We start from the raw sequence: 7,723 nt of genomic DNA, 5'->3' as shown, positions 1-7,723 counted from the left end.
ACCAGATCAACTAGGATCAACACGAGCCAATCCAGTAGATCCAAAGGTTTAGACCCAATTAAATCAAATTAACGCAACTACAACCTAACCACAACCTAATCCAATTAACCCAAGTTAATTTAAACTCAAGTTAACCTTATTCCACACTTAATCACATTACTAACTTGTTAATTAACTAAATTACAAATAATCTAATTTAATCAATTAATAACTTAGTCATTAATTATTCACTTAATTAAATTAATCTCATCATTAATTAGACATAAACCCTAATTAAATCAATCTTATGTCAATTAATTAGGCCAAAACCATAATTAAAATCTTCTGTTAATCAAAAGTGAGACTCTAACTCAATTTAATTCAGTCATTACCTCGACGAGTTTTCGACGGCCAATAGTGGCGCTGGGTCGGGGCTTCGGTGGCCGAAGGTGGAGGTAGCAATGGCGGTGGTTCTAGTGGAAGTAAAAATAAAGGGCAAGAAATTTGAGATGAAGAGGATAGGGAAAGTTTTGATCGATGATCGCTTTGTTGCTTCGGTCGTAGGAACTAGAGGGGTGGTTCGGAGAAATCATGGTGCGGTGGTGGAGCAGTTGAAGTTGGCATCGATAACCAGATCCTTGATGGCTTCCAACCCCTTCTTCAAGAGGCTTCCTTGCACCAACCATAGCTCCAACATCTTCTTCTTCTCTAGCAAAGGAAGGCGGCAGTCTTCTCCATGCGGCGGGCGGCGAAGGCGGTGGCGGAGCGGCATCAATCGAAGGAGGAGGAGGGGGCGTCGGATTACGGTAGTCGGCGGCGAAGGCGGCTGCAGAACAGGGGCATCGGTGTTCCAGCGGCTGAGGCAGAACAGTAAGCGGTGGCTTTCCCAGGCAGGCTCGGGATTGGGAATAGTAGGGCAGTCGACGTTTGGAAGGAATGGGATGGCGCGAACAGAGGGCATCAGTGCGGTGCCACGTTTAGGGTTTCTCTTGCTCCCCATTGCTTGTCCATCTACCTCTACCCTTTGTCCCATCCTTTATACGGGCCATAATGAGTCCCTCAGCGTCGAAATCGAAACCATTGGAGATGTCGTCTCGCGGTTCTGGCGGACGCGGGCGCCGCGCAAGACTCGATCTCGCACGAGAAGCTATCACGGCTGGCACCGAACCAGGAGAAAGTGGGAAAAATAGCAATTTAGTTTTAACGAGGAGTAAACAGTAACTTTCAAACGGGTTTAGGTTTGGGTTAAACCGGCTTAAACTAGGGTTTTCTGTAACCATTGAACCGTTACTGTAGCGAACCAGGTTCAATCTTGGTTCACTAACCAAACGAACTCCGATTTGATCCTGTAACGCCCGCCCTTACGTGGGCCTAGACGGACGCTACAGTTTGCTTTCATTCATTCATACAATTAATCACATAAGAAAAACCACAAAACTTCACAGCGGAAACATAAAACCTATAACATGGCAGTGATTTCATATGTGATAAATAAAACTTATTATGCATATATTGTCTAGATATTAAGTTCTAATTAGAAACATCTTAGCATATCATTTTTTTTTAAAACCAAACATTCAACATAAAAGCAATCCAGACATTCAGCATGCAAGTATAAAATTCATATTGCCAGGAACTCTGCCACGTCACCACCACACACATCATTATCAGCCCTTTCCTGCTGCTTCCCATTACTTAGCGACTTCTATTTGGCTCTGCAACATAAGAAAGAAAACTATAAGCACAAGGCTTACTAAGCTCCTTTCCTACTCACCAAAAACCAATCGTCACATAAAGCATAATATTTATATCACATAATAAACACATAGCATGGAAGCACATTAACTTTGCATAAAGCACATAAACATTCTTTCACCTTATCATTGAAATCATATACATATAAAATGCTGAAAATGCCCTTTTAAAAACATATTATCATAATAGATAAACATAATCATCATCATTGTTTGGGGTCTCCGGCTTGTACCCATTCATTCTTTGCGCGCATTCATTCCAAGTCAGTACGAGGTAGCTAATCTCCACTACTCGGTTACTAGGTCTTCTCAAATGTCTTTCGACCTAGGGCCGTTCTTAAGGTGTCCATCCCTTGGATCCCTTTCAGGATCCGGTACAAGCCATGCATTAAAGTAAAATAATATACATGCTTTCTTTTCCTTTTCATCATGAATGTTCTTTAACATTTCCTTATCATAGCATAGTGAGCATTCAAGCATCATTTTCATTGCAGCATGATACAACATTTATCATAATTTCCTTACATTTAACTTGACATAAGGTAAAACATTTCATCATGGTTTAACATCATTGAAACCCAAAATTCGACCAAACCCTAACCTTTTCTTAAGGTGGCCGAAACCTCATGGGTCCAAACCATGGCATATAAATTCATTCCATTTGAAATCTTCACATGTTTAAATACAACTAACCATGGTTAAACATGCTTGAAACCCTAACCCAACTAAATCCTAATTTCCTAGGGTTAGCCGAATCTTCATAGGGTTTCTTAGGCTCTTAACCTAAAACATAAACTTTAATACATCCTATCTTCATAAGACATCATTAAATAGTGTTTGCAACTATGGTTGAGTTTAAAAACAACTTAATCTTCTTTATCAAGGTTTGGCCGGAACCTATATATATGCAAACCTAGGTTAAAATTTAACCACATGAAACTTAAACCATCATAAGAAATAATCAATCAATACATGCAACCATAGTTAGCTTCAGCACATTGAGGTCATCCTCTCCTCCAGTTGCTAGGTAAGTTCAGTGGTCGCCGGTTACCGTTTATCCAGAAAACGGATATCAGACAAACTAATAGAATGGAAAGCCAACCCTTGACTCTCCCTATTCTTTCATTTGAATTTAAATATCTGCAAACTCAGAGATTCATCAACAAACAAATCACAGCGAATCAAATATCATAGCAGAAATCAGAAATGTGCCAGAAGTTAGCCATAATCGATCAAGACATTGATTAAGAGAGAATAGAATCGATTACCATCGATTTTAGCACGACTTAATCGATCAGACGATCAATTAAAACTCCATATAATTGATCACGTGATTGATTAAGTCGTAACCTCAAAAAATCCTATAATCGATCAAGTGATCGATTACACTTGTTCATAATCGATCAAGCAATCGATTATTATGGGTTCTGTGGGATATCCAAGTTCTCATAGAATGCTCTATAATCGATCTGGTGATCGACTAACATCTTAGCCATTGGTTAATCGATCCACCCACCGATTACACTGAAGTGAATTCGATTCTCATACAATCTGATCACCTGGTCCACTCGTGTCTCACCCGAGCCAACCACAATGGACCATGTATTCAGAGAACAGGCTCTCAAGCCTCCTCTGACAATGATCCGGTCTGGAGACAAGCTACCAAGCCTTCTCCGATGACAGTCCGGTACAGAGAATGAGCTACCGATCCCTCTCTGACCTTGTACAAAGAACGAGCTACCGAGCCCTCTCTGACCTAGTCCGGTACAGAGAACGTGTTAGTGAGAGCCCTAGAGCCAATCATTTGATGATTGTTATATGGACTCATTGTATCATGTTTCTACATTTTATAAATGCATTTTATTGTGATTATTATACTTACTTGATATTCGTGTCATATAACTAAGTATAATAATGTCCTTGAGTAGATCGTTCATATCTATATCAATCGATTGGTTGAATCGATAGTGAGATGATATAGAGAACACTACTCTAAATGATTCCTAGTCAAGTATTAAAATTCAGGGACAATGTTAATGCGATGAGACTAGCATGTAGGTCAACACGATGACTTGATCTCACAAGTCATGAATATGAGATATCAAGTTGACACATGGGTATGCATTGGAGAATGTATACTGAATGACCCGCCATGAGAAAGTATCATGGATCGTTATATGAGTGTCATATACTTTCTCATGTGGCTATTAGTATGACTATTAGTCCTTGGACCTGAAGTCACCATGGTTCCCTACATAAGGAGTTACTTACTTTGGCTTTGTTAAACGTCACCCGTAACTGGGTGGACTATAAAGGCGATTACTGGGTATGTAACAAATTATACGGAGGGATGTGAGTGATGTAGATGGGATCTATCCCTCCCATATAACGGGAGTGATATCATAGTTCTTGATAGAGTGAGACCACTAAAGTTCATGGTCATGCCCAAATGAGTCAACATGTGATGTGGAACTCGTTTGATTGTAGTGAGTCTACTTGGAGTTCAAGACATAGATTGATTAGAGGATGACACGGCCTATGCCTCAGTTTGATCAATCATGATATTGAGGATAGAGGGACATTTGTCACATATTGTGAAGAGTCACAATTAGTAGTCACAATGGTGATGTTGAATCTCAACATTCTTGTAACTTGGGTAGTAGTGATGTGTTGCTAGATACCGCTCACTACTTATATTTCTAAATCGGTTTAGAAGCATTGCCAACGTTACAAGAACCTATAGGGTCACCCACAAAGGACAATTATGTGGAAATTAGGTTCATATGATGAACCAAGAGGATTAGATTCATGTGATGAATCAAGTTGGGTTAAGTGTAATCCAAACTAGACTAGTTGACTTGATTTGATCAACCTTAGGAGATTAGAAGTCAAGTCTGACTTGACTTGAGAAGAACTTTATAGTCAAGTTTGACTTGATTTTGGGAGTCAAGTTTGACTTGACTTTGTGCCATGTTATCATAAATGTTGACTTGACTTTATGTCATGTCATCACCTATGTTGACTTGACTTATGCCACCTCATGGTCAATGCTTGACTTGACCATTTGACTTTGAGGTGAGGTGGCATAAGAGGTGACCAATGATGATGCTCCACATCATCATGGATGCCACATCATGGGGTTACAATGAGAGTTTATAACTTAAGGCTTTTAATGGGATTAAATGGCCTTGAATGGCCTTGATGTGGCCGACCACTCTAAGGAGGTGGGTTGTGTTGTTTTTTGTGTTAGCACTCTCATTTTTCCTTTCCTCCTCCTAGAGTTCTGTCCCTTCTTCCTCTCCTCTACTGACCGAAACTATTCTAAGGTGCTAGCACACCTTTTGACTTCGGTTTTTCCACCAAAGTGTCCGTGTGGATACCATAGAGGAGTGTACGCTTGTAGCTCTTGAGATCCGGCACCGTTTGGACGAGCGGGATACGCGAAGGGCACACATCGAGGGTAAATTTCTTTTCCATGTAGATCTAGAGTAGATCTAGGATAGAAACAAGTTTTGTAAATTTTTATTTTACACAGATCCGTGGCATGGACTTCCGGGGTTTCCGCAAAGTAAAAAGCGGTTTTTGCGGCTCGGAAAGTCTAACAGAACGAGCTACCGAGCTCTCTCTGACCTAGTCCGGAAAACGAGCTACCGAGCCCTCTCCGACTCTATCTGGTCCAGAGAACGAGCTCTCGAGCCCTCTCTGACCTAGTCTGGAGAACAAGCTCTCAAGCCTTCTCCGACTCAATCTCGTCTAGAGAACGAGCTCCCGAGCCCTCTCTGACCTAGTTCGGAGAACGAGCTCCCGAGCGCTCTCTGACCTGGTCCTAAGAACGAGCTCCCTAGCCCTTAATCACTAGTGACATTCGACTGATGTGGTAAGATCAGTCGATTGGCACTAAGTTATTACACCTGATACGCCTCATCAGTCAACTGGATTTAACTCCAGTCGAGTCGTTTTTGGAGATTAGTCAACTGACCTTGAAGGTCAATCGGCTGATGGCAATCAGAAGGTATAACGACTCGACTTGAGCTTCACATCAGTCGACTGAAGGTGATGGACTCGACTGGATGTGTTCATCAGTCGACTGTCATCAACTCCGAGCAACCAGAAGATAAGATGACTCGACTGATCGACCACATCACTCGACTAAGGGCAAAATCAGTCGACTGACTTAAATCTGTATCAATATCAAAATAACAATCGGGACAAACCGCATCAACACAAAAACCTTCCAATAAATCTGGTATAATTAAAAATATGAAATTAACTACTGTGTTACCGAATTTTAAGCTGAATCTCCCCCACAATGGCGAACTTGGCGAAGCGGCGTCTTTCGGGATGAGCTATATCGTGTAGGGCGCCGATGTCGAGAGAATTTGCACGAGAGAGTCGAAAGAATTAAGAGAAAACAGTTGTGTCCCGGCTGCTGCTCGCGCATGGCTTATATACTGCACCTGAGTCGACTCAACTGTGAATTTGGGTCGACTCCAGTCGACATGGCCTGATGACTATTCCTTCCCGCTCGTTATCCATTGCCTGAGTCGACTCAGGTGGCCAGCTGAGTCAACTCCAGTCTGATGTGGAGTCTGTCGGATAGAATTTGACTCTGAGTCGACTCTAGTGTCCGTCTGAGTCGACTCCAGTTCAAATATCGGCAAACCGAAGGCGCTGACTTCTGGAACGCTGCTGACTCAGCTTGAGTCGACTCCAGCCATCATCTGAGTCGACTTAAACAGCAAAAATCAGCATTTTTGTCCCGGAGTCTACGTTTCTCGGTTTTTCTAATCCTACAAAAAAAGTTAGCAAATAACATGCAAAGTAAACTTATTTGAGTCAGTTTCTGGAACCAACTCAAGGTCTTAACTTCAGGTTTCCAATGAAACCCTGGGTTAAACCGACGCCTAATGTTTCCCTCGAGAACGCGTCCTCTCCCACTTCTCTCAGGAGAATTTACCTAATGTCAACCGAGTCCTCCTTACTCGTTGGATTTTTGCTCGGCTCTATCCTCGGCCCCCAGGGTTTGTGCTGCGGCTCGGTCCTTCCCGACCAGCCCAGTCTTCTACTGCGACTCGATCCTTCTCGATCAGTCCGGTCTTCTACTGCGGCTTGGTCATCTTGACCAACCCAGACTTCTGCTGCGGCGTGGTCCTCCAGACTAGCCCAGACTTCACCTAGTGCTTTGGCTATACCAAGACTTCAGTGCCTAGCTTCCACTAGGACTTAGTTAAACCTGTGCTCCCTGCACACTTAGATCAACATATCAGTCCAACATACACACTTAACTTGAACCTAGTTCCATTATCAAAATCAAGGTTCAATCTGCTGGTGCTCACTGCACCAATATCTAGCACATTTAAGTGTATGTGCCTCTATGCGTATCCACACTAACACTCTTTCCCCTTTTGGAGAAGACTTAGGTTGTGCTAGCAATCTCTATGGGAGTGTTCGGCCAAGCAAGAAGAGGAAGGCAAGAAGAAGAAAACAACACTTGTGAATTTGTGGAAAAAGCATTCTTTTATTCTCATGCCATGAATACTAAAAGTTTTTAGGCTTTTGGTATTCTCATGATTAATCCTATTAATCATGCGTGATAACTTTCATGCATATAACTTCCTCTTCTTCATTGCATGATTAATCCACATTAATTATGCATGATAAATTAAAACTCAACTTAGCTTAATTCGAGTCTAATTCAAATTCAACCAACTTGAGTCTAACTCAAGTCTAGGTCATCCAATGAACTTAGTTGTTCTTTTAGTCAAACTAAAATGAACTCATCTCCAAATAGAGTGTTATTTGTGTGACCCAATAGGTTCTTGTAACGTTGGCAATGTCTCTAAAATATATTTTAAAAACATAAGCAATTAATGGCATCTAGTAATGCATCATTGCTACTCAAGTGACAAGAATATCGAGATCCGACATAACCTCTGTGATGATGATAATGCATGACCATGTTCTTCTATCCTCAATATCTAGATTGATCA

The sequence above is a fragment of the Curcuma longa genome, chromosome 8 (assembly GCF_044706935.1).
Source record: "Curcuma longa cultivar G26 ecotype Majalengka, Jawa Barat chromosome 8, ITB_CL_G26_1.1, whole genome shotgun sequence".
In the NCBI taxonomy this organism is placed as follows: Eukaryota; Viridiplantae; Streptophyta; class Magnoliopsida; order Zingiberales; family Zingiberaceae; genus Curcuma; species Curcuma longa.
This window is presented reverse-complemented; position numbering follows the sequence as displayed.